This window comes from Prionailurus viverrinus, chromosome D4 (genome assembly GCF_022837055.1).
Source record: "Prionailurus viverrinus isolate Anna chromosome D4, UM_Priviv_1.0, whole genome shotgun sequence".
Lineage (NCBI taxonomy): Eukaryota > Metazoa > Chordata > Mammalia > Carnivora > Felidae > Prionailurus > Prionailurus viverrinus.
The window spans coordinates 83,884,953-83,912,948 of NC_062573.1; the positions used below are offsets into that span (position 1 = coordinate 83,884,953).

A 27,996-nucleotide genomic window follows, 5' to 3' on the forward strand; every position below is an offset into this window, starting at 1 on the left:
AATGGAAATTTCCTGTACAAATGTACCTTGCTTTTACAAAAGGAAAACTTAATGCTGTTTTTAGAGCTTTTCCTATGTCTGCTGTTTCTCAGTTGCTTTCAGCTCAAAATAATCCTTATGCCAAAGTGGCATTTTTCAAAGTAGCATATTCCGGTCCCCTGTGGACTATTTGAATTTTCCATTGTCTGCTCACAGCTTTTGCTTTTTTCCTTTACTATTAAATTGTACTGAAACTTGAGTTTCAGTAGTTTGTTGTGTATTAAGAATTAGTTCTTTGTGCCTTTTTTTTCCCCAATTGCCCATTTACCCCCACTTTACCAGTTTCCCTATTTACTAATTTGTCTTCAAACTTTGCTTAGTGAATGTGCCCCCCCGCCCTGTGAGCTTTTTAAAAATGCATTAATCCTTTTACTACCTATAGGTTTGGGGCTATAGATCCACATTATTAAGGATTTTTCTCATTTTTGTATGTTTGTTTTTGAATGGCTTTGTTTCAGTCTGATATTGCTATGAGAAATGGACAGAGTTTCATCTTCATGTTTTTGCCTTCATTCTTGAAGAATATGTTCATTGGGTGTAGACTCTGTTAAAGAAGAAAATTCAACTGAGTAAATTCGAACATTAATTGGCTTTATTTAATGATTCGTGAATTGGACAGCATTCCATTTTATCAAACAGAACAGAGCTCCAAGGAGCTGTATAAAATGGAAGGCTTTACAGGCAGAAGGGGCAGAAAATGGAAATTTCTGGCAAAGAGTGGGTTGTTTTAGATAAGGTCACCTTCCTTTGAGGGAAGAAGTGGTCTGTCAGGCAGATGGCCTCACTAGTGCCGACCAGGCAATCCCAAATTGATTGGTTAGGGGTGACGTGTTTGGGGGAGGCCGAGGCTACAGTTAGGTTAGGTATTAAGTCTTGGTTGGTTGATGTGGGGCTTGGCACAAGTGACTCCCATTTTGGGCCCATTGTTGCATTTTTGAAACAGTTCCTCACTTTTGATTAGACTCTGAGCTTAACTGAGAGAGATGGGACCAAAATTTAAGGCATTAACTAATTAATAGCTTGGAAGGCACTTTTGCCATAAAACATTAAAAAAAAACCCAACTGGTTGACAGTTTCACTTTTCTGTCAACTTGGTGCTCCCATGTTTAATTTCATATAAACCTTAGATCTCGTAGTGGTCTATACGGTGATGGGTCGATGTGGTGGTCCCCAGATGGTGGGTGATGCCGTAGCGTGAGGTGGGAGCGTACAGCCAGACTGCGCACTGCACCAGAGTGATAGCCTGTCGTCTGCGGGTCCTTGCCCAGCGCTCCTCCCCTCCCACTCGTCCAAACCAAAAACTTACTGAGCTATGGACAATATAAAGGATGCAGCTGGTTTTTGAGAGCATTAATTACTGCCTCTTTGCCTCATTGAGACACAATCGCTTGTTCTCCAGTGCCGTCTTTACCAATTCACTCAGCAGTATCTGTAGTTGCAGCAAAAGAAGAGTCAAGTTCCACTTAGCTCCTGAAAAGAAATGGTTGTGTCATTCCTGAGGAGTATGTTTCTGGAAAATGTCGAAAACTTTTTGCCGTTTGGTAGCGGAGAACATGGTGTAGGCAGAATTCAGGTATTTACACAGAATCTGCCTTTGATGATTAGGTGAACTCTAAGGGACGGGTTACGTGGCGGAACGTTGAAGCGTATGTCGCATGTAGCAATCAGTAACAGTAGTGGCTCTTGTCTGTTCGAATTACCTCCGGGGAGCAGACTTTTTTTGTACACTAAAGCGCTTAACGTCCAAGAGTAGGTCCCGAGTCCCTAATGGTTGACTTTGAGGAAAAAGTATTGTCTCTTCCTTTAGAAGAATACCTGGATACCACTCTAACTGGCTGTTTGTTTCATGTGGCAAAAAACCCTGACCCCAAAACCACTGGTATCAGATAGAAGTTGTGCTGGCAGACAGATGCGGAATTTAACAGAAAATCAAATGCATCACAGCGTTAGCGTTCCTTCCAGTTGGCAACGTGACGCGTGGCTTTGCGGAGCTGACGTGTGACCCTGACCTGCCGGACCTGCGGCAGGCGCTCGTTTCTTATTTGGAAACCCTGGATTGGAGGAGCAAGACTGAGGGACCGGAAGGCACAGAGGTGAAGCCACATTTCCCACAGAACTTCGGAACGTCTGTACACGGACACGTGGGCAGTACGCCAGGAACACGCGACAGCATGGAAAGCTTTGGCAAGACAACACAAAGCTCAGCGACAAATACGCGTCTCTGCGTTTGGAAACGGGATATTCTCTTAACGAAGGGAGAAATTTCATCAAGAAGAGAAAACGTACAGCACAGAACGAGGTAACAAATCAACAAGCAAAGAATCTATATATATACTGCTCTGAACAAAGGACTTTAGAACCAAGTGCTTACGTACAGTCCACAAAATAGTATCACAAGTTTGCACAGTATTGCCATGAATCCACACACATTTAAATGTCATGTTTCGTATGCATGATAAAATCTCTTTACTTTTGTTACTTATTTTTCATGCTTCATTATGTCCTTTTTCACAAGTGTCCCTCTTTCACGTTACTTTATCTTTTATGGCAAACTGCTTTGTGGCCAGTTAGTTACGTGGCAAAAATGTTGGTGGCACAGATGCTTGTGGCAAAGATACCAGACACGGGTTCTTATGACCCAAACCCGTCAGAATCGAATAAGCCGTAGAAAGACCCATTGAAGGAGTACTTTTCTTAAGCCAAATAGCTCTCTCAGTGATCCGACGTAGCTGAGTTTCAACTTCCCCAAGAGTGTTAATCCAGGTACAGCAGGTGGTGGCTGCCACAGCCCAGCCAAAAGCAAGTCAAGGTCTGCCCTGTTTTCAAGAACAACTTTGGCCAGTGCGTCTCTGGGTTCTGGTTGGGCAGCTGTCTTAGCGGTGGATTCTGCAGTACTTGCACGAGTTAAGGAGAGGTTCCTGATGATAGCCTTGTTTACATTTACTCCCAACCAAGGAAGTTGGGGCCTGCCAGGGGGTTATGAAAGGAGCTGGGAGGTCCTTTTGAAACTTGATGATGTAAATCCTGGACAGTTGACGCGTGAGGTGTCTCCATTCATTTGCGGTCAGGTGCGGTTAGAATCCTAAGAGGCATGGCCCAGTTAAGCGTATTCTAGGTATTCACAGGTCCGAGGAGAATGATAACTACCGCAGATGAAGAGAAATCACGTTGGTGCACAAACCCTGCCCAGTACCGTGGCACTGTTAATGGAGTGCAGCATCATGGACAGATCAGTGTCTGATTACAAATCCAACAGTCCGAATGGTCATTTCATTCAGCAATGGCCTGGGGAATATGACTGATAGCATTATCTTTACAGGCCAGTGTCAGAGTAAAGGAAAGACAGAGAAGAAAAAAGAGTTTCACGTTTAGTGAAATTACCATGTCTTGATCTGACGTCTTGGGAGAAAGCAGGCTACCCTGATGTCGGCTACTTCTCTTCCTAGTCAATTTTATTTGGGGGTCTCTAGCATCTACATAGGACCAGATGTCAGGTGGAGCTCTCTTCAGCTGTGAGATGTGTACCCAAGGTCCCAGTCGCTAAAGCTCGGCTGCCATCTGAGTAGTGAGGAGCACCTGGTATTGCACCTTCCAAGGAGATCCAAGGGCAGTCTTTGTTCCTCGTCATTCCAAATTAGAAGGATGGGAGAACACTGGAAATACTAGTTCAGAAAGTCATCCCCAGACATTTGAGGAAACCAGAAGAGTTCAGGATCCAGCCCAGTTTACAGGTATATAACAAAACCTGGGAGACAGTTAACAGGACTAGAATCTGATATTTACAAAGGTACAGACATAATTTTTCTTTCTCTGATCACCCCTACATTTTTACTAAAGATAATCACAGTAAAACTAATTTATTTGCATTCAACTTGGCCAGGTTATTTGTGTAAGGAGAAGAATAGAGATTGACCACATAGCTCTTTTTAAAGACTGCTTTGCTGAAAATTATTTATTTGTTTTTGAGAGTGAGAGAGTGTGAGTGAGCAGGGGAAGGGCAGAGAGAAAAGGGAGGGGCTGGGGAGAGAATCCTCAGTAGGCCTTGCACTGTTAGCCTGGAGCCTGATGTGGGGTTTGAACCCATGAACCGCGAGATCACGACCTGGGCCGACGTCAAGTCGATGCTGTGAGCCACCCTGGCGCCCCTTTGCTGAAAACTTTGATAAGGAACCTTTCCCTGAGGCCAGGAAGCCGTGCCAAGGACTCCCCATCAGATTTTACCTGCAAATACCTTTTCAGTGAAAGCTTTGGTAATATAGCCAGTGTTTCCAATTGTGTCCTGTACGAGGAAAACAGATTACCGTTGAACTGGAGCAGATAACTAATTACGTTGCCATGAAAAGAATACTCAAGAGTTTCTAAAATCTGGATGGATCAGAGAGGGGGGAAAAAGGTAAATGTTTCATGTTTGTTTACAAAGGTACATGTTATTAAATTGTTAAAAAGAAGAAACCCCATCATCCTGCTAATAAGTTCAGTCCCATGTAATTAATCTTTTCTTGAATCTAGTTTTTCCATTAGTTTTGGAAATTCTTACCCAGTAGCTTTGTTATCTTAAAGTTTTCAGAATCCTGTTGTCCAGGTCCTTTCTGTGAATCTTTTTGAAGATGAAGCACGTTTGCAGGAACACTTTTGTGAAAGCATCTAATGCAAGTACTCTCTGTAAACGACAGAAACTTGCAATGCCCATTGTTAAAGGTCTGACCAGAGTTCATTTGATAAGGAAATGTAGTTATTTCTGTAATATATTTTAAGATCATGTCTAGAGGCACCCGGGTGGCTCAGCTGGTTAAGCCTCCAATTTGAGCTCAGCTCATGTCATGATCTCATAGTTTATGAGTTCAAGCCCTGTGTTGGGCTCCGTGCTGACAGTGCGGAGCCTGCTTGGGATTCTCTTGCTCCCTGCCCCTCCCTGCTCACTTAGTCTCTCTAAATAAACAAACAAACAAACTTACAAAAAATAAGATCATGTCCAAAATATAGAATATTTTAAGGTACATACAACAGAAAAAGGGCTCAGTATTCTTATTTGAGGATGCGTCCCATGTAATTTAACATAAGCTTAATTAGATTAACATCTCCATTTTCATAAGGAGAGAGAGCAAATGTCTTGAGCTGTTTGGCCCTTTGGAGAATCCCAAAGCTAGTTCAAGGTCAAGAAGACTTGATTTAGAATTTGATTTATTTGTCAAAACTACCTGACGGCTTTAAAATACTTGGTCAGATAGGATCGCAGGAGAAACAATACTTAGTCATGTATTTAACTGTAGTGACAGTTAAGGACTTTAGGGGCAAATCCAGGAAGTTAAGTCATTGTAAAAAATAAACCTTGGCTCTTTTAATTGAGAAGTCTCAGTAAGTCAAAGAGATGATGGTGACAACATGGAGTGTAGGAGATTATTTTGATAAAACACAGACTCTGCTTTCTAGGAAGATCGCTTTAAGGAAAACCCTTCAGAGTCCCTAGTCAGGAGCAGACCAATAATCTAAGAAAACTTTGTCCTGTTGACAGAAGAAAGCCAAGTGTAATTTTGTACCAGTGTAGTTTTGATAATAAAATTCATTTACTTTTTTGAATTTAATCATTAGGTCCATTTTAAATTTAGCCAGCTTGAGCTACAAATCTACCACTTTTTAATTGGTGTTCAGATTTGGGGCTTTTTTTCTCCCCCCCATTCTGTAGTCTCCTCCCTTTAGGACAAAAGGACTTTCTTGTCCCTCAATAAAAAAATAGATCTCCGTTTCTCACACCTTCTCTTACCAGAAACCCACATCCTACTTTTCCTTATGTGATGTTTCAATGTTAGCCAGCCCCTTCGTGTTTTCCAGGATCCTGTCTGCAGGCTGCAAGTGAGGTTTGAGGTGGAGAGGATAGCTCCGGAATCTACCCGAGTTTGGCCAGTTCTTTCATTCGTTTTAATATTTAGTTGCCCCTTTGCTCTTTTAAGGGGATTACTGGTAGCAGTTTATCCGAGAGTCCTTTGGAGGCTGTCAACTGGAGGAGCGGCCCATATGGGGGCTCTTCTTTTTTTTTTTTTTTTTCCAACGTTTATTTATTTTTGGGACAGAGAGAGACAGAGCATGAATGGGGGAGGGGCAGAGAGAGAGGGAGACACAGAATCGGAAACAGGCTCCAGGCTCTGAGCCATCAGCCCAGAGCCCGACACAGGGCTCGAACTCACGGACCGCGAGATCGTGACCTGGCTGAAGTCGGACACTTAACCGACTGCGCCACCCAGGCGCCCCCGGGGGCTCTTCTTTAGGGGCAGAGATGTTGAAATGCTTGCACAGGCCGGTTGAGGACAGTCTGTTTTCCCACGGCCCTGGTTGATTACAGTAGAGATGCTGGACCCCCTGGGCCAGTGTTTCCATGATGGACCCCACCATAGGAGGGATGAGGCAGGACCCAGGTATCACTTAGGCCTCTGGCCTTGGAGCTGTAAAGTTAACAGTTTAGTGGACTTGTGTTCATGATCTCGCATTTTTAAATATTCATTAGCCTTTTGCAAAGAGATTTTTAATGAAGCTATTTGGGACTTTTGAAGGCTTTTTAACGTTTCAGTATACCGGTAAAAAAATCAGGTGTCCCTTTCAGTTTGTCTAATCTGGGAACCCGTGCTCTCCAGGGCACTTCCGAAGTGAGTGATCTTGTCTAATTAGAATGGTCCTCATGACGGCCGTGGTAATTCTGGGGTGCCGTTAGTGCTGGAAAGTGACTCGCTCAACTCTTTGGAACTTAAGGATTCCGTTCTTCTTCTTATTAATTAGTTCAGTTCCGTTATTTTTAGCTAAGCCAAGCTAGTACCTAAAAGGGATGTACCGTGGGGAGGGAATGATGTGATGTTTTGCAGCTTACCTTGTCACTGTAGGTAACGAGACGTTTTCACGAGGTGAACAGCTATTGTCAGTTGAACCTGTTCCATGTACAACTTACCCTGATTGAGTTTTAGGCTGGATGGGGAGTAACGTAACAGCATTTCAGTGTTGCACCCGTGTCTGCCAATCCTTGTGGCTTTTTAGCCTCTGAGACTCACTAGCGATAGCCTTTACGTACACAACGTAAGACACACGTGTGTCCCACAGCACCGCCACAGTTACTCAGGATGTTACTGCGGCCCGGCCTAGGGGAGGCCTGGCGTGTACCTCCGATTCCTGTGGAGCCGTGGCCTGGGGAAAGGGCAGAACCAGCAGACCCCAAAGTGGGGATTGCAGACGGATTCCAAACAAGTGGGGAGCGACAGCTGCCACTGGCTGTCCCCAGTATGGGATCCGGGGTGTTCTAGTCAGATGGTGAATTGCGGTCTGTTTCAAGCACTGGTGGCTTCGGTTCCAGATGGAACTGCCTGGTATCTCAAGCTGACCTGCCCGGACTGGAGAGCCGATTAGATGGAGAGCTTGATGCCAAGAGAGCAGACCCAGACCCTCAGGGAAGACAGGAATGATAGAGAATTCAAAAGGGTTCCCAGGTGCCATACCTGAGTTTCCTGTTGTTCTCAAAGCTGATGGAAGTCTCCTTCGATCCCACTGCTGCCACTGAATCTGTTAAACGACATTGAACCGGGTTAGTTGGAAGACACAGTCGGCTTTGCCAAACAGCTCATGATTCAGCAGCCTCACATCCTGGCTGACGGGAGCTCTGAGGTGCTGTGCAAAATGGAAGCCTTTTGTAGGCAGAAGGGGGCGGGAAGAGGATTGTTCCCGGCAAGGTCCCTGGCCTTCCTTCCCGGGAAGGTGGGGATCTGCCAGACAGTTAGCCCACTGGTGCCGGCCGGGTGATTCCCATGGTCTGGTTCAACAAAGGTCACATTGCTGGGAGAGGCCGAGAGTGCACGTGTGCTGGGGATGAAGTCTCGGTTTGCTCAGGCTGGGCTTAGCGGAGCTAACTCCATTTGAGCCTGTTGTTTTTCCCTTTGTTAACAGCTCCTGGGGTGATGTTATGTCCTTTCAGCCCTGTGACAGTATCTCACTCTCCGCCGGCATCTGTTCTGCCTGAGAAGTTGGCTCTAGTGTCATTTTGGGTTCTTTGAAGAAATCTGTTAGGGTTTTTCTTTTCTTGTTTGTTTGTTTTTGTTTGCCTGCTTCCTTTACATTTTATTTTCTTCCTCTCTGGCTTCTTGGATTACCATTTTATTTATTAAGGTATAGATTTAATTTTATTTACCTTGCTAATTCACTGGTACTGTTAATAGGTGAATTGGTTCCCCTCAGTGTTCAGCAATATCCAATGAGCACCTCTTCAAATATTCTTTGTCTGTTCCTTCTTTCCTTTCATCTCAGAATCTGCTAAATTTATGCAAGACCGGATCGTTGTTTTTCCTCCTCTGTATGCTGGATTTGGGATAATTCTAATTTACTTATGCTGTGTTCAACCTGCTGCTGAGTATATCTCTGAAGTGTTTCATGTTAGTTACTGTGTTTTCCCTTTCTAGAAACTCTGTTTAGTTCATTTTAAAATCTCTAAATCACTTCTAGTTTTCTTTTTCCTGCAAATATATTTGTCATTCATTCACGTATGGTAGATGTATTTGTTCTGAAACCTGGACCTGATCGTTTTGTTTTTGGTCTTTGTGAGTCTTTTTTACCCTCTTTCTTGTTTCTATTGGTTCTCGCTCTTGTCTTTTTCTTTTTGTGTCTGAGTATCTTTGTGTGCCGGTCATTCCTGGGAAAATTTACCCGTAGGCGCTCTGACTAGGGTTGAATGTGCCCTGCCCCGGAGAGGTTTGTATCTGTTCTGCTCTTGGCCCAAGGGCAGGGCTAGTTGGATTTCTCATCAGTTCTTCAGGGTCCCTGGGAGCCCAGGTTCTGTGATGCTGGGAGGCAGAACTACACAGTTGCAGTTCTGTGGCTGTAACTCCCCAGTTTTCCTCTTTCTTTGTAGCCCTCCTCTGGCTCTGTTTAGCACGAGGACAGCCTTTTATGCAGTGCTTTGTGGTTGTGAGGTTGGAGATCTGGTTTACCTTCCTAGAACGGAGCCTCTGTAGTCCTGCACGATGGGTGGGTCTCCTTTAGCCTCCCCACCTGGATCAGGCTCTAGCTCTTGACTCCTTTCCTCCAACCTTGTGGCCCTGGAACCTGGATCAAGAGCCAGGGTTCAGTACGTGTGACTTAGCCTGGGGCGTTCGTGACTGAGGGGTTCCTGTATTCTGCCTGCTTAGGTGATTTCTGGTTTCATCCGTAAAATGGCCGTTCTTTCAGATCTCTAGTGCTTATTTTATATATATATGTATATAAATACACACACACACACACACTTTTTTTTCTTTAATCTTGAAACCCAGCATTCCTTTTGTTTGTTTTCAAAGGGAAAATTGTCTGATCCAAATATCTTATTTCAAAACTGTATTCAACTTATTAGACTTTTTTGCTTTTCATTAAACATAGAAATTTTAGGATTGAGATATTTACCATATTAGGTACTTTGTTATAAGTCACTTGTTTAGAAATTGTATCTGTGTTTTGACTGTTTTATTTAGTATACTTATTTGTCATTTAGCTTATTTGTAGATTTAAAAACATTTTTTTTAATGTTTATTCATTTTTGAGAGAGAGAGAGAGAGAGAGAGAGAGAGACAGAGTGTGAGCATGGGAGGGGCAGAGAGAGAGGGAGACACAGAATCCGAAGCAGGCTCCAGGCTCTGAGCTGTCAGCACAGAACCTGAGGCCAGGCTCGAACCCATGAACTGTGAGATCATGACCTAAGCCAAAGTTGGATGCTCAACTGACTGAGCCACCCAGGTGCCTGTGTATGTTTTTAATGTGGAAACGTAGCGTTAGAGACTATTTTTGTTTGATATCTGGTCTCCGTTACTTTGTGGACAGATTATCTAGTATAAGTTACTTTGTCGTGGCGGAGGTTTTCTCTCTGACCGAGGGCACAGTTAGCATTCATGCATGTTGCCCAAATATTTGAAAGTAAGATGGGGTGCAGGGTTCTTTAGATCAAACTTGTTACTTGTATTTTTCCCATCATCTGTATCAGGGTGGGGAAACTTTCTGTAAAGGACCGGTTGGTAAATTTGTCAGGCTGTGGGGCCGTTAGTAGTTGGGGGACCAACTCCTCATCTCCGCGGCTGCTGCGTGGGGCTGCCGTAGACCACACACCAGGGTGGGCGTGGCTGCATCCCGCCACGACAGTGTTTGAAGCAGGCAGCAGATGGGCCTCATCTGTGTCCTTACAGCGTCTGTCTGTTTCATGTACTGGATTCTGATAGGAAGGATCAAAACTTCCCTTGCTCGTTGTGGATTGTCTGTGTTCTCAGGACACGTTGCAGAAGATACCAGTACAGTTGTGTCTTTCTGTTTCTAGTCATTGTTCCCTATGAGGCATTTTGTCAGTGCTCCAGCTATCTGTTGCCACCATATTACTGTTTAACAGTCCACTCCTAGAGTCAGTGGCTCTAAATCAACCACCATTTACTTAGATCTGGTGCGTATACAGGAGCGATTTAGGCTGGGCCCACCGAGCAGGTCTGGTCCTCCTGGGCGGCCCGCTCACCTATGTGGTGGTGGCCCATGTGGCTGCCCAAGATGGACCCCTGGGATAACTACCATAACTCAGCCTTTCCCCCGCCCTTCCTCCTCCTGCAGGCTGGCTGGTTAGGGTCTGTTCTGAGTGTAGGTGGAGACCAGTAGGTGTTGGTGAAGCCCCTGCTGTTTGCACCACTGACTAATGCAGGTCACCTGACTGTCCTTGCCGGGGGCAGAGGCGGGGGCCCCAGTGCAGCCCTTGTACTCAGGGCCAGGGAGGACAGCAGCTGCAGTCTGGTCTTTTTCTTCTCAAAAAAAAAAAAAAAGTGTATATATATATATATATATATATATATATATATATATATACACACACACACACACACACACACACACCATTCTTGGTTTTAATCCAAAATTGATGTGTTACTTTGTTTTGAGGGAAACTTTTCAGAATTACTTGAGAAATATAACTTAAAATGTTATAGTTAAAAATGAAAAATCGCCATCTATTCTATAGCACATTTTTTCCTTTCCCTAAAATGAAGGCTTTTTCGACCAGAAGTATCTCATGTGTCTTGTTACAATGACAAATCATTTACTACAATGAAAATAATAAAATGGGTAAAGTTAGTTTTTCTCAAATCAGCTTACTTAAACGAGAACGTGTGAGATTCCCAGTCGATGGCACACACAGTAGGATCCTGAGTTCACTTGCTCTCACGGACACAGCGAGGCTGCAGACAACATATATACAGAGCATCTCTCCTTCAGAAGGACCTGAACAGCTCTTCCAGGGACTGACATACAAAGAAAAGGCCACATCAAGGAGGGCAGGAGAGGCAGAGTTGAGGTCTGATTGGGACCCATGTCCAGCCCACAAGAAGGAAGGATACCACAGACCTGGAGAAAATACGTAGTGCATTTAGAATGTGTTTGAACCGAAGCCACATCAACTTAAGATAGACTGCTGTATACATAGGGTGTTACATGAATCTCACGTAACCAGAAACCAAAAACCTATGATAGCTACACAAAGAGAGAACAATCTAAACATAACAATAAAGAATGTCATCAAATCAGAAGAGAGCAAGAGAAGAAGAAAGGAACAGCGAATTATAAAAAACCAGAAAGCAGTGAACAAAATGGTCATAAGTATACCTAATCAATAATTACTTTAAATGTAAAGAGAATAAATAATACACAAGACAGAGGACGACTGAATGGATAAAAAAGTAAGACCCATCATATGTTTCCTACCATACTCCCTTCAGACCCAAAGACAGACTGAAAGTGAGGGGTTGTAAAAAGATACTCCATGCAAATGGAAATGAAAAGAAAGGCTGGGATAGTAATACCTATATCAGACAAAACATACTTTAAGACAAAAACTAACAAGAGACAGCATTACATAAAGATAAAGGAGTCAATCTAACAAAGTGGATATGACAATTGTAAATATCTCTGTATCCAACACAGGACCACCTAAGCACACAAAGCAAATGTTGTAGACATAAAGGGAGAAAATGACAGCAATACAGTAATAGTAAGAGTCTTTCATAGCCCACTTACATCAGTGGATCAGATTATCTAGACAGAAAATCTAGACAGAAAATAAGGGAGGAATGGCTTGCAACAACACATTTTACCAGATGGATTTAATAGATATATACAGAACATCCTATCCACAAGCAACAGAATATATAGTATTTTAGTGCACATGGAACGTTCTGTAGGATAGATCACGTTAGGCCACAAAACAAGTCTCGATAAATTAAAGACTGAAATCCTATCCAGCATCTTTTCAGGACACAGCAGTGTGAAACTAGAAATCAGTAACAGGGAAAGCGTGGAAAGAACACAAACACATAGAGGCTGAACAAACACATAGAGACTGAGCAACCAGTTGCTCAATGAGGAAATCAATGACATAAAAAAGGCCTTGACGAATGAAAATGAAAACACGATGTTCCAAGATAGCAAGATGCAGTAAAAGCAGTTCTAAGAGGGAAGTGTATAGCGAGACAGGCCTGCCTTGATGAACAAGAAAAATCTCAAACTGATCTTACACCTGAAGGAGATGGAAAAAGAACAAAAAGCCCAGTGTTAGTAGAAGGGGGAGAGGAAAGTAATAAAGATGAGCATGCAAAGAAAGAAATACAGACAAAAAATACAATAGAAAATATAAATGATACTAAAAGCTGGTTCTTTGAAAAGATAAGCAACATTGATAAACTTTAGCTACACTCATCAAGAAGAAACGAGAGAGAACTCAAATAAATCAGAAGTGAAAGAGGAAAAGTTTACAACTGACACCACAGAAACACAAAGGATCATGAGACAACTACCAACAATTATGACCCAACAGTTGGACAGCCTACAGGAAATGGGTAAATTCCTGGAAATCTGGAAATCTACAATCTTCCAAGACTGAATCAGAAAGAAATGGAAAATCAGAATAGATGAATTACTAGTAGTGAAATTGAATCAGTAATAAAAACTCCCAACAAACTAAAGTTTAGGGTTAGTTACCTTCACCATTGAATTCTTATAAATGGTCAAAGAACAGTTAACCTATTTTTCTCAAACTGTTCCAACAAATTGAAGGGGAAGGAACACTTCCAAATTCATTCTGAGGCCAACATTACCTTGATACCAAAACCAAACACACCATTAAAAAAAAAATTATAGGCCAATATCTCTGATGATAGCAAACCAAATTCAATATAGTCAGAGGACATATGCCACTATCAAGTGGAATTTATCCCAGAGATGTAAGGATGGTTTAATGTAGGCAAACTAATCAGCGTGATATACCCCATTAACAAAATGAAGGCCACAAACCATCTGATCACCTCCATAGATGCAAAAAAGCATTTGACAAAGTCAGTGTCCATTTATGCTAAAAACACAGCAAACTGGATGTAAAGGAACGATACCTCAATATAATAAAGGGCTATATATGAACAAACCCACAGCTACACATATTCAATGTTTAAAAGCTGAAAACTTTTTCTCTAAGATTAGCAACTAGATAAGAATGCCTACTCTTGCCACTTTTATTCAATGCAGTACTAGAGGTACGAGCCACAGCAATTAGACAAGAAAAATAAAAGGCATCCAAATTAGTAAGGAAGGGGTCAAACTGTCACTGTTTCCAAGTGACATGATATATATATATAGAGATAGATATAGATATATCTATCTATATATAGATATATATATACATATATCTATATATATACATATATCTATATATATACATATATCTATATATATATAATATATATAGAAAACCCTGAAGACTCCACCAAGATGCTATTACAAGTAATAAATGTATGTTGTAGCATACAAAACTAATATATATCCAGAAATCTGTTGCAAATATATACACTAATAATAAACCAGTATAAAGAAAAATCAAGAGAAGAGTCCCATTTACAATAGCATCAAAAAAGAATAAAATATCTAGTAATAAATTTATCCAAGAAGGTGAAAGACCTATACTCTGAAAACTCGAAGACATTGATGAAAAAAATAGAAAATGACACAGATAAATGGAAAAACATACCATGTTTGTGGATTGGGAGAATTAGTACTGTTAGATGCCCATACACCCAATACAATCTAGATTTAATGCAATCCCTATTAAAGTAACAACAGCATTTTTCACAGAACTAGAACAAATGTCCTGAAATTTGTATAAAACTGGAAAAGACCCTAGATAGCCTAAGCAATTTTGAGAAAGAACAAAGCTGAAGACCTCACACCTACTGATTTCATGATATACTACAAAGCTACAGTAATCGAGAACAGAATGGTACCAGTGCAAAAACAGACACATAGATCAGTGGGACTTAATAGAGACACCAGAGCAAAGCCACACTTTTGTAGTCAATCTATGACAAAGGGGATAGTTAATCAGTGACAATATACAATAGGGAAATGACAATCTCTTCAACCAGTGGTGTTGAGAAAACTGGATAGCTACATGTAAATCAATGAACCTGAACCACTTTTTTTTTTTTTTACCCCATACAGAAAAATAACCTAAATGTTAAGACCTCTGAAACTCCTAAAAGGAAACGTGGGCTCTAACGTCTTGGATATCAGTCTTTGCAATGTTTCTGGATCTGTCTCCTTGGACAAGGGCAACAATAGCAAAAATAAACTATTGGGACTGTGTCAAAACAAAACGCTTTTGCACAGTAAAGGAAACCATCAACAAAATGAAAAGGTAGCCAATTTACTGAATGGTACAATATATTTGCAAATGATATATTCCCTAAGGGGTTAATAGCCAAAATATATAAACTCATGCAACTCAACACCAAAGCAACAATATAATTAAAAAATGGGCAGTAGACCTCAGTAGACATTTTTCTAAAGTAGACCAACAGATAGCCAATCTATATGTGAAAATGTGCTCAACATCACTCATCAGGGAAATGCAGATCAGAACCACAATGAGATACACCTCACACAGTGTCAAAAAGAAAAGGGAACCTTCCTACACTGTTAATGGGAATGTCGATTGGTAGAGCCAGTGTGGAAAACAGTATGGAGGTTCCTTTAAAAATTAAAAATACCGTATGATCCAATAATCCCACTCGTGGGCATTCAAAGAAAATGAAAACACCAATTTAGAAAGGTATCTGCACTCCCGTGTTTGTTGCATTATTTACAATAGCTGAGATATGGAAGCAACTCGAGTGTCCATCAGTAGATGAATGGATAAAGTTCACCGATAGATGAATGGATAAACACTGGCTATTAGCCATAAAAAGGAATGAGATCTTGTTATTTGTGGCAGCACCCATGGACCTAGAGGGTATTCTGCTAAGTAGTCAGAGTTAGAGAAAGACATCTGCCTTTTACGTCGATGTTGAATCTAAGGCACAAGACGAATGAACAAACAAAACAGAAACAGACTCACGAATAGAGAGAACAAATGAGTGGTTCTCAGCAGTGGGAAGTGGGAGAAGGGATGAAGTCAGTGAAGGGGATGCAGATGTATAAACGTCCAGCTATAAAATAAGTAGGTCATGGGGTGTTACGTACAGCACAGAGAAAACCATCAATAATGTTATAATAATTACGTATGGTAATGGATGGTCACTAGACCTATCGTGATTGCTTCATCGCGTGTGTAAACGTTAAGTCATGATGTCGAATGCTTGAAAGTGACATAACATTGTATGTCTTCGACTTCAATGAAGAAAACATAATAAAGGGGGGGAAGGGAATGTGTGATGTTGCCGTCAGTAGACAGGCAAACACTATTTCTGAAATGCTGATTTGTGCCGTTGTACTTTATTTTTTTTTTAAATTTTTTTTTTTTAACATTTATTTATTTTTGAGACAGAGCATGAACGGGGGAGGGTCAGAGAGAGGGAGACACAGAATCAGAAACAGGCTCCAGGCTCCAAGCTCTCAGCATAGAGCCCGACGCGGGGCTCGAACTCACAGACCGCGAGATTGTGACCTGAGCCGAAGTCGGCGCTCAACCGACTGAGCCACCCAGGGGCCCCATGTGCCCTTGTACTTTAAGTGTTTGCCGGGTGCCCTGTAAAGAGCCAGTGTGTCAGTGAAATGAAAGGACTCACCAGCAGAAAAAGTAGACCCCCGTAAGCAGGAGGGGTCCACAATACCGAGAGAATAAAAACACTACGGCGATCCAACGTCTCCGATCCTGGAGGAAATAGAGGGATTCCTTTCAGATGAGGAGTGTGGCCTCGTTCTGAGACCAGCGTTGTGGGCGGATAGGGAAGGGGGTGTGGGAAGTAGACAGGACCCGTGCGGATGGAGAAGCTGTGAATTGTAGTGTTGCTGAGTGCCTACGTGAGGGCTGGAGAGGAGAGCCGCCTTGTAGACACGGGGTACAGGGGCCGTGCCACCAGGGTCGAGTGGTCGGGGTTGCAGGAGAGTTCAGTGTTCTCCAGGGCTTCCTGGGCCAGGGTTGTGCCCTGGCCCTGGGGGCTGAGCTCCGGGCAGCCTCATTCCCCAGACCTCGAGATTTCCTGCAGCCACGTGCTACGGTGCAGATGCAACATCAGGGCGCGCAAGAGGGTCGCATGCAGAGAACGACTAAGGGAACGGCAAGGTTAAGTAGAAGGTTGGAGATCACTGGCCCCCTCCCGCTCGTGGCTGAAGACCTCCAGCGGCAGGAAGACCAGACTGCGGAGGATGAGGAGGCTGAAGGACTGGGTGGGGGGGACGGGCGGGAGGAACCGGGGAGATGGGTGAACCCAGCCGGAGTGGGGCTGGCGCGTCCCTCAGGTGAGAATTCAGGGAGGCGCTTGCTGGCGTGGACGGAGAGGGGCCCAGCCTCTTCCCAGCCTTCAGGTTTGCCCCCCTCCCGAGGCTTTTGGTGCTCAGCCCTGGCGGCTTGCGTTCCTTGAGGAACAGCCGTCTGCCCCGTGTTTGCTCAGCCTCGAACTTACCCGGGTGCGTGTCGTACCTTCTTTTGCCAGCATTTTGCCTTCAGCATGATGCCTTCCGCCTTGCTCCTTTCATGCTGTGCCATTGCTGACTCCTGTGTGAGTTCTGGAGTAGTGTTATATTTTGGTCCTCAGCGCTTTTCTTAGCTGCAGGGCTCCTTTACGTTCTGGTCTCCTGATTTATCTTCGCCCCTTTGAGTCTCATGTATTGATTTCACGTCTTGTCTAAATTATGGGAACTTTCCCATTAGTTCTTGCACTGGGCTTCCTTCCTTGAAGAGTGGTGTCTCAGGCCCGCCCCGTGCTTTTGCTGTCCTCCGCGGGTGGCTTGTGTGGTTTGCCTGGAGGAGCGAGGAGGCTGGCGGGTTTCTGTAGCGTTACCATGCCGGGTCTCTTTCATCGCCCGGGAGCCTCTGTTGGGATTGTTGCCCTGCACAGGGAGGGGCGCTGCACAGCCAGGGACGGTTGTGTTGAGGGCTGAGTATTGCCTGTGCTCCTGTCATCCGAGAGCATGGGAGGAGGGAGCAGGGGTGGCAGGATTCCCCCCCCAGGGGCTGGAGGTGGTCCGCTTGCAGCTGTGTAGAAGGCCTTCCCCAGGCTCCCCTCCCCCCTTTTCAGGGCCATACCTGTTTCCGTTTTATCACTTGTTCCCCACCTAGGGACAGAGGGCAGGGCTCTGCTCGTGCCCCACCCCCTGCCCCCCACGGTGTCCCACCTGCGGGCCCCTGTATCACTGTTGGCAGCTTGAGATAGAAAGGATGGGCGGGGTACCTGGGTGGCTCCCTTGATTGAGCCTCCAACTTCAGCTCAGGTCATGATCTTGTGGTTTGTGAGTTCGAGCCCTGCTTCGGGCTCTGTGCTGACAGCTCAGAGCCTGGAGCCTGCTTCGGATTCTGTCTCCCTCTCTGCCCCTCACCGGCTTATGCTCCATTTCTCTCTCTCTCAGAAATAAATAAACATTAAAAAATAAAGGATGGGCACATTCCATGGTGTGCGCGTGTGTGTGCCGGGAGGGCAGGGCTGGGAGCCTTGGAATGAGGGGGGCAGGGGGAGCGGCCAGCTGGGATCGCGTGCTGGCCCCGTGTCTGCTGACCCTGACTTGGGGCCTGTTTCCCTGTCTGCATGAAGGGTGCTGAGGGTCCTGCTTCCTAAGGGGTGGGAAGGACTCGATGTGCTAATACCTGTAAGTCACACGGGACCAGGTTGCTGCTCTTTTGGGCCGATGTTTGCTCCCTGTAGGGATTCTGTAAACCGCTCCCTTGGGCACTTCTCCCACTCACTTATCCTGACCCCTCTGATCTTGTTTCATAATTCACATTTGCCTTTTTTTTCATGGAATTCTTGTGGGTCTTTGAAGGTAATTACTGGTTAGGTAATCAGGATCATTTCTGCCTTCTGCCTCCAGATTGCTTCTCTCCTCAGATGCAAGCCAGAGTGGCATCTCACTGCTCTGTGGGACAGGCAGCTGAGAAGAGCGGCCTGGCTCTCAAAAAGTTTCCGCTTTTTAATTTGTCATGGGGCTGCCTTCACACTCCTGTGCTCATGCAGAAGAGGGGCTGTGACAGCTCCGAGGCCGTCCCGCCCGTGCACCGCTGCGGGCTGCGTGGCCCGCAGGTGACGTGTGTCGTGTGCGTCCCCTGGCCTGCTGTGCCGTGATCACGCCGTAAGGTGGTGGTGCTGCTTCTGCCTCAGTGCTGTTCTCCCCTCACATTTTCTGCCCCCTCGCTGAGCTTTCTGCTAACTTTTCTTGCGTTTTAAAGAAAGAGTCTAGGAGTTAGCCGTGAGCTAGCCAAATATCTGTCCTAGAAAATTCTGCTGTATGTATTTGAAATGTGTTATCAATGCATATGATGTTTCCAGTGTTTAAAGAGTTTTCCATTTAAAATACTGATGAAATGGCCTAATTTTAACGTTTGCATCTCCGACTTAATTTTCCCAAGGAACATCTTTGTCAATCCATTGTTGACATAAGCCATATTTCACACGATTGTAAAAGAACTTTGTTCTCTCTAGGAGGGCAGTAATTAACTGCTGTCGTGTCTGAAAGTGCCGTCTGCGTGTTCTACCGGAAGGGGGAGAGGACAGGCTTGCCCCTCCGGAGCCTCCCAGTGCAGTGTGTAATGAGCAGGACTCTGGGAGAGGGTGAGGGGAGCCGTTAGCCCATCTTCTCTGGGGACTTCACCTACGTCCTCGGCAGCGTACCCGGGAAGCCAGCTGTGAGGCTTGGGGAGAAAAGGAAAGAGCATCGGCATTTAGCCAAGTTAATTTCACATACATTTTACATCCATCTGAGCCTCAGTGTACTTTAAAGTACGAACCTGTAATAAATATATAAAACCCTCTGGATTAAACCTGCACCTGACGTTTCTGTGCACTTGTGAGCAAGCCAGCGACCAGGAGCGTCGCGCATAACCAGGAAGTCTGTGGGTGTGGTGTTGGGGTGTACCCCAACATTTTATTGTGACGGTTTTGTCATTTTAATTGGTATTCTGTTAATACGATACAACGAACGTTGGGAAAATACATAACAGATAATTGTTATGAATTAGCCCAGCCGAACACGGCAACGTCAGAGCTGTGGGCGAACGCACGTGAGCTGCTACGATGTGCTGTGGGTAGTTGTTGCTGGTGGAGGAAGGGGTTGTGGTCGCTGGGTAGGGGGTTTGTTTTATTTTGTTTTGGGTGTAGGGAGAAGGTTGCTTGTTTCCGACAGGATTTCTGTCTCGCAGCAGGAGTTAGAGTTACGAGAACCCGAACCGGGTATTGGATACATCTTACAAAAATAATGTGTTTCCAGTAAGTCAGAGTTGCTTCATCCTCCTCGGATACGCGCTCAAGAATGGCTCATTCCCCTTTGTTAATAGGAAACAGTTGTCAACTGGTTCCCTAAGTAACAAAATCTTCCTGTACTGTCATTTCACGGACCGCTTGGCTGTTCTCCCGATAAGGAGTAATAATGCTAATTAGTTATCTTTATGGTTTCAGCCACTGTGAAACACCATGTCTGTTTTATTTTGCTGTTTGTTTTCTGTTCAAAATGGAAAAAGAAGCAGCTGTTCCTCCCAGGGGACCTCAAAGTGCAGGGGTGAAGGGCTGGCCGCGCTGGCCCAGCACCCTCCTCGCTGGATGTGTGCCGATGCTCACCCCCACCGGTCCCGGGCGTCTGGCCTCTTCCTGCCGGGAGAGCCCTGAGGCCCACAGGGTCAGGTGGCGGCAGGCCCGCGTTGGCCGCACAAGGGGAGGGGGCCGTACCTAGGTGGAAGGAGGTCCCGAGCCTTCGGTCCCGGGACCTTGACGGAAATCCGTTTCCCCGTGGCAGCACGGTGCGGTGGGAACTGACCGCCGTGCACTCTTGTTCTGACGCTCCCTGCCATCGGTCACGGCCTGGTACCAGCAGCTGGTCTTTCCTTCCTTCTGGTCATCCAGGTGCGTTCCTACGCTAACTCCCTCCAAGACTTTGCCCTGCCACAGTTAGCTCTTCGAGGAGCCGTGCCTCTTCTGTCTCGGAGAGGGGGTGGCTCGCTGTCGGGAGAAGCAGGTGGGCCGCAGGACCAGACTCCCCTTGTTCACCCACTGCTCTGCCTAGTGGGCATGAGTTACCCTCCTGAGCCTTTGGTCCTCCCATTTGTCAGATGAGGACTGATGATCGTTGCGGCCTCGGGATTCTTGCGAAAGTAAGTAATGATGTGTTAAATTACGCAGTGCCTGATGTGTTCTCACTAAATGTGGTTATTTATTCCATCAATCATGGTTCTGCTGTGCTGGAATCTTTAAATTTTTACCATGTGACCTGCTTTTGATGAGGGAAAACAAAGTATTCGGATCTTTGTGCCCACTCCATTATTTAGTCATTTTGTCAAATATTTGTGTATGTTGTTTCATTTATCAATGAGAGTTTACAGGGTCCTTATCCAGAGAGAAAATGTGTGCACATTGAGGATTCTTGTGTCCTCAGCCCTTTCTGAGACCCTCATCTAATGAAGTGGTCAAGGTGCAATTTGTACGAAACACCAGAGTGTCCTCTCTTTTTGTTGATACAGTTAAATTAACACTTTTTAGAAAGGCTAGAAGCACCGGTGATGTGTGGGTGTCACTCGCTCTACTTCTGACCGTAGTTGGCAAAGACTGTTTTTCACGGGACGAGCTTTCCAGAAGGAACGTCTTCCATATTATACTCTCTCCACTTTGCCCCCTTTGTTATTTTCTAAAGATAATGGCTAACATGTTCTGTTCATCTCTTCCTTGAGTTTGAAAGACTGGAGGATGATTTTAGAGTTTTGGAAAATGCTGTGTGAATGTGCTCTGGAAAAATGCACCTGTCGCTCATGGGCAGATGGGCAGAAGAAGAGATGGCTTTTACATCGCGGGCTGTGCACTTGAGCCTCGTGCCTGTGCTTGGCAGCCTCTAAGTGCCCACTCCACGTGGGGCCCCTTCCCTCGTGAGGCCTGGGAGTATTTATGGCCCAAAGAATGTGGCAGAAGGCACGGGAAATCGCCTCCCAGGTCCGTCTTGCGTCTGCTCTCTGGAGTTGTCACCCTGGGAGAGCCACTTGCCAGGCTGAGAGGAAGCCCCACGGAGTGGCCGCTGGGGAGCGGGACCCACAGGCCAACAGTGGCTCGAGTGAGCCTAGACCCCGTGGAGTGGCTCCTGGGAGGCGGGACCCACAGGCCAGCAGTGGCTCGAGTGAGCCTAGACACCCGGGCCGTTGCTACCACGTGATCACGTGACGATGCCTGGATTCCTGACCCACGGAAACTGCACACGACTAAATGCTTGCTGTTCTAAGCCACTGAGTTCTCCGGTAACTTGGAACATGCATTTAACTTTTAACCGTAGTTCTTACGGAATCGGTGGCGGTAATGAAACAGTCTCTTCTAAAGCACAGACCGCGTGGTTTATGCTTTGCCACATTTGCCATTCTTTTGCCTTAGGGAATATTATCACGTAACTGTTCTCCATGTTTATGAGGTTTGTTTTAAAGCATGATATGGTAAATACAACTCAAAAAGAGGTGGAATTTAGTGGTATCTATAGATAGCAAACCATTAAATTTGGTATCTTATTTCAGTAATCACGTGGCTCACCGCAGGGGGTAAACATGACATGTTGTATTTTTAGTAAATATCGCTACGTTAAAGAAAACCAGGAGTTTTCATTAGGGTGGCCATGTCTGTACATACATGCGTGTGTATTCTCACTTGACGCCATAGTTACATACCTGTGAGTGGTCTCAGAACGGAAGGGATACGCAGCCCAGCTGTAATCCTTGAGATGTACTTGCACTTGCATGACTCGAACCGACTGTATTTATCTTCTATAACATATCGTCTGTATAATTAGCCAGGGATTGAAGCAGAGAAGACATAACCCTGTACAGCGGTTGCAGCGTCCTATGACGGATAGCACAGAATATTCACCGTAGGGAGACTTCTGTTCCCGCAAGAGTAGTAATTTGATACATGGCTGGACGTCAGCGTACGGAAGAGTCCGCTGGCTCGCTTCTCTCCGCGGCCTTCGTTTTCTCTGAGCCGTCCCCGGGTTTAACTTCAGGCGGACCTGTGGTGTTTGCGTCCGGTTTGCGGACACCCACTTTTCTTGCAGGTGGGAGGATCGTTTAGCCTCTGGCCGTCTCCCTTCTCACTACCGAGACCGTCGCTGGGCGTGGGCTGCCTCGGTTCTCCCTTTGTGCGAAGCGCCGTCCTCCCGCCCGCCGGGCGAGCCGGGGGGGGGGGGGGGGGGTGGTGGTGGGGAGCAGGAGTCGTGCCCACCGGGTGCCCGTGCCGCGGCCGCACTGCTGCCGACGGCGCCGTGCCCGTGCAAGTGAGCCGCAGATCCTATCACGGTCCCTTCGATTCTGCAACCGAAACAAGCGTCGCGACCGAAGAGGGGCTCCCGGGAGGCCGAAGGGACAGGGGAGCCTGACCCGCGCGGTCCAGGGCCGTGGCTGCGGACCGCGGGTGCCGTTTCCAGTTGGACGGAGACGGACGGCGCCTCGAGCCTCGGCCCCGCCCGTCACGTCACGTCACGTCACGTCACGTCACGTCACGTCTGGAGTGCGAAGGCGCGCTGGGTGGCGGGCGACTCCCGTCTGGGACAGCCCCGACGCACGCCGCCTCCGCCGGCACGGGTGGCGCTGTCGGGCAGCGCGGCTGTTGGCGGGCTTGCCCGAAGTCCCGCCCGAGTGGGGGAGCCCGGCCGTTGCCTTCTGTCTGCCGTCGCTCCGCGCGTGACTCGGCTGGCGGGCCGGCACCTCCTCGCTCTGGCCGGAGCCGGTTGCCGGCCGCTCGTTCAGGGCCGCTCGGAGCCGCCCCTGCCTCAGGCCCAGCGCCCGGGCTCAGCGCCCCCGCGGCTGCCGCGACGAGCGGAGGGGCCCGCGGCGGCCCGACGCGGGCGGATGCCCGCCGAGGCCGTCTTCAGCTGGTTTCGCAAAGTAAGCTCTTGCGTTTCGTCTGCTGTAGCACGACACGGTCTTTAAAAGTTAAAAAAAACTCGTGCTTCGAATATTGGCTGGAAAAATTGCACGTAAACACTGAAAAGAAGCATAATTCTCTTTTTTTAAAAAAATGTTTGAATGTTTTTATTTATTTTTGAAGGAGAGAGAGAGAGAGAGACAGAGCATGAGCGGGGTTGGAACAGAGAAACAGCGAGACACAGAATCGGAAGCAGGCTCCAGACTCTGAGCTGTCAGCACGGAGCCCGACGCGGGGCTCGAACTCGCGAACCGTGAGATCGTGACCTGAGCCGAAGTCGGACGCTCAACCGACTGAGCCACCCAGGCGCCCCTGTAATTTTTTTCTTCATGAAAAAAACCTTTGCATCTCTGTGTCTCTAACAGTGATGGACTTAATTTTCAGGAAAGCTTTCTAGAATGCATATCAATGAAAGCTTTATCACAAAGGTTTTAATTTCTCGCCAGTCAGCTTAATTGGCTCTGGAAAACGATTTTTGATATCCAGCCTTTCTTCCCTGACCCAGTTCTTAAAAGTTTTAAGCTTTGGGGTTCCTGGGTGGATCAGTTGGTTAAACATCAGACTTCAGCTCAGGTCATGATCTCACGGTCTGTGGGTTCGAGCCCCGCGTCGGGCTCTGTGCTGACAGCTCAGACCCCACTTCAGATCCTCTGTCTCCCTTTCTCTCTGCCCTTTGCACGTGCTTTCTCTCTCTCTCTCTCTCTCTCTCTCTCTCTCTCTCTCTCTCAATAATAAAATAAACATTAAAGAAAAGTTTTTAACTTTTGCTAAATGCTCCTTTAGGATAAACCACATAAGCCCAAACTGATGTATTTCTGTTAGTTTTTGCTCGGCTTTCCCTGCTTAGGGTTTTCTTCTCACGTACCCCTTACTTCTTCCAGTGTGTGTGTGTGTGCGTGTGTTTTCTCTCACTACTTTACAACGTGCTGAAAATCCTCAGAGAACGGGGGCGCCTGGGTGGCTCAGTCGGTTGAGTGTCCACCTTGGGTTCAGGTCGTGACTTCGCAGTTCGTGAGTTTGAGCCCCTTGTAGGGCTCTGTGCTGACAGCTCAGAGCCTGGAGCCTGCTTTGGATTCTGTGTCTCCCTCTCTCTGCCCCTTCCCCTGCTCATGCTCTGTCTCTCTCTGTCTCTCAAAACTGAATAAATGTTAAAAAAAAAAAAAAATTGAAATCCTCAGAGAACAGAAGGTTTTACCACGCTGCAAATGTTGGTCACAAATTGAAGGATAAATATTTTTATGGTTTTTGTATGATTGTGACATGGTCCATCATGAGACCAGTAAACACACCATGTTTATTCACATAGTGCATTCCTCTTTGACCTTGATGTTTCATTATGAAAGCAGGAGGAAGTCAGTTTTGTAAACATCTAGCCAAGATCTAGCAAGAAAGCTCTTGCCTAAAGCCCTCTGACAGAGTTGCAACAGGAATTATAATCCAAAACTAACATTCTCCTGCAATGTGTCTTGTACAGTTCAAGGAAAAAGTAACCTTAATTGGCTATTTCTGAGAGGGGGTTTAGACATAATTCAGAAGTGATATTTACCTGTAGAATTCTGAGATCCCTTCTCATTATAGCAATAAATGCCCTTAATGTGGTATCTACATAACTCTTGAGAACAACAAAAAAACCTTAAGAAACAAGAACAGAAACACTTGACATTTTCTACCTTGTAAATAGTACTAAACTATAATTTATAATTCGCAAACTGTGGCTGTTCTTTACGTATTACATTATGCTTGGTGGTGAAATGCCACATAAAGGTTGCTTTAAACTCTAAATTATGTCAATATAACAAAAGAAAGGTAGCATCTGTGTCTGGTTTATTTTCGACTTTGAGTTTGGGACTGTGGTCTGGGAGGAGAAGGTTTGCACCCCCTGATGGCGGCCAGCAGCTCCCCATGGCACTGGAGGTCAGCACGAACACAGGGGAGCGGGGCGAAAATTTTCGCCTCTTGCCCTTGTTGGCGAAAACACACTTGCTGTGTTTAAGCCATCGCTAATCTAGAGGTTGCTCGCTTAAAGTAAATTTAAGTGGTATTACCCCAGAAGAGATTACATAGGGGAAAAAAATTCTTGACACCTTCTTAAAATAATAGAGTAATGATGGAATATAACATTTCCAATATATTTTCAATCCAAATAATAGGTAAACATGAAAACATTTTGTTATGTGATTAACACAGTTTTACCACTTGAGGTAGCAACTGCTAAGTGCACACCTGTTTTCATTTTGCCTTAGTAGTAAGAGCCCCGGGTTTCCTTCACATGCTAAGGCAAACCCCTGAGCAAGAAGGAGACCTTTCACGCCCCTGCAACTACGTGTGCCCAAGTTCTGGCCAGTGGCGTGGAGGAGGCACAGTTGTTGGCTGGGACTTCATCAGTGGCTCTGAAAACTCAGCACTCGCTTGCCCTTCCTTCTGCCTGGTTCGCAGTCGTGATGACAAGGCTGCTGCAGCCCTCTTGGACCATGAGGTAACACGGAGGACAGAATGCATAGGGGGAGGGCAGCAAAGGAGGAACAGTAGGAACCTGGGTTCTGACTTCTTAGGGCAGCCATCTGTGGTCTTGATGCAGCCCTGAGAAAACTGCCCCAGACTTTGTGATTGACTTCTAAGGTTTCAAGGACGTGTAATAAAATTGTAGGTCTTGTGAAAGAGGCTGGATTGAACAGAGTGGACCGGGAAAAAGTTGAGGTAGCATCACATGACAGAGTCCTCATGGCCAGAGGATTTGCTCCCCACGTTCACATTAGCACCCGTCCTTCACACTCATGATTCGTTGGAAGAACGGAGTCTGGAAACTCAACACAGAATGACTAAGAGAACATACAGAACATGCATTCGAAAGCATGGTTGTTATTAAGTGTGCTAGATCACAATGTGAGCGGAAGCATCAGATTTTCCAGCGCAGCCCCAGAGGGCTGTGGGCCAAGTGGTCGATGTGGGGCCTGGGGAGGAGAGCTACAGGATGATCCTGGAATATTCCGTGGTCCTGGGCAACAAGAAGTCACCAAAGACTGTTATGGTCACATCAGAAGGACGCTAGAGCCAATTTTGTTAAGTTCCACCAGCCAAGGATGGGGTGGTCGACCGTCTATAAAGAAAGATAAGAACTGCATTGATTCTGATGCATCAGACATGTTAAAATCTGTAAAATTACGATGGTTCTCCAAGATTAAAAACTTAACTCATCACCTCTGGAGGATGCTAGGGAACCACCTTATTATTTTGAAAATTAGTAAGTAAAGGAAAAGACTCAACCAACTAAAAACTGCAGCCACACATTCATTTTTGTCCCGTTGATAGATTACAAGCAAAAGCATCAAGACCAGACAGACTCCATTTTGAGTGTTTTCATCCTGTTACTTTTGTCTGTGGCTTCAGACGTGGCTCACAGCTGCCTGCTTCCAGGATACGAGTGCCGGGAGCAAATTATGTTCGGATGTGAACAAATCCTGGGTGCTTGCGGTTCCCGCTCTGTTGCTGACCTCCCTGCTTCGTCAGGTGGGGGCAGTGGCTCCCCGTTCTACCCCCCCCCCCCCACACTGCCTGCCCCCCTGCTCACCGCTGGACTTATCAGTGACTTTACTAGAAGCTGTATTGTTCTGTGTTTGTTTATTTTAATCCTATGCTTAATGTCATGAAGGAGGAAGTGTAATTCATAGGTGACGGATTAGTTTTCTGCACATACACTCCCCCAGTGAATTCATTTTGTGTTAAATAATTAGGTAATTGGTGTGGTGCTGCGCTGAGCTTTGACTCCCCTGACGAGCACGAGTGTTTTGTCTAATTGTATTATGTCAAATAGCTGTCCGTAAACAGAAGTACTTCCGAGCTGGCGTAGAATGTTGACACAAAAATACTCTCTATTTAGGGTGACTATCCCTGAGATACTGTTGAACATCTGAGATCCCTCACTGATCATGTGTAGCGTTTTGTGTCATAATGCCCCGTGGTTTAGTAACCTCCACGTGCACGGCTCTTTGCTCAAAGCTGTTCATATTAACTGAGAAAGGCAAACCAAACAGGTCACGTCATTTTTATAAAGTTCGAGATCACAAATTTTATATGACTGGGAGGAGCACGGGGAAGTCGCCCCCAGCTCCACCCCAGTCTTTGCCGCAAACTGATTGCAGCATAGGAAACTGAGCTAGATAAGTTTTCACCAGATAGTTTTCCTAAAGACAGAATTTCCGTGGGAGTGAGTGAATTAAATAATGTATTTGTGTAACTATTTAAGAGTGCCTCTTTCAGCAAATGGTACTTGGAAAACTGGACAATCCACCTGCAAAAGAATGAAGCTGGACCCTTACCTTACACCACGTATTAGAATTAGCCCAAAATGGATCAAAGACCTTAATGTCAGTTTTGAAACTGTAAAACTCTTAGAAGAAAACAGTGGAAGAACTTTGTGACATTGGATTTGGCAATGATTTCTTGGATACAACACCAAAAGCGCAGGCAATGTAAGAAAAAAAAATTGGATTTCATCAAAATTAAAATTAAAATTAAAAGCACTTTTGTGCCTCAAAGGACAGTCAACAGAGTGAAAAGGCAGTCCATGGAATGAGAAGAA

At 45.6% G+C, this 27,996-nt stretch overlaps 1 protein-coding gene and 1 long non-coding RNA gene across 7 annotated transcripts in view; one reads left to right on the forward strand and one right to left on the reverse strand.

Moving 5' to 3' along the window:
* Positions 1 to 27,996, forward strand: part of AUH (AU RNA binding methylglutaconyl-CoA hydratase) — a 161,815-nt gene that overhangs the window by 120,722 nt on the left and 13,097 nt on the right. The gene's annotated exons all lie outside the window — the stretch shown is intronic.
* LOC125150664 (uncharacterized) lies at positions 545 to 22,447 on the reverse strand. 2 transcript variants are annotated; one of them, XR_007146425.1, is made up of 4 exons: positions 22,166 to 22,447; positions 7,515 to 7,578; positions 1,346 to 1,509; positions 545 to 583 (listed from the first exon to the last, which is right to left on the reverse strand). It is a non-coding gene; the product is annotated as an uncharacterized LOC125150664 (long non-coding RNA). The 2 variants fall into 2 exon arrangements; XR_007146424.1 differs by lacking the exon at positions 545 to 583 and having other exon boundaries at positions 1,180 to 1,509.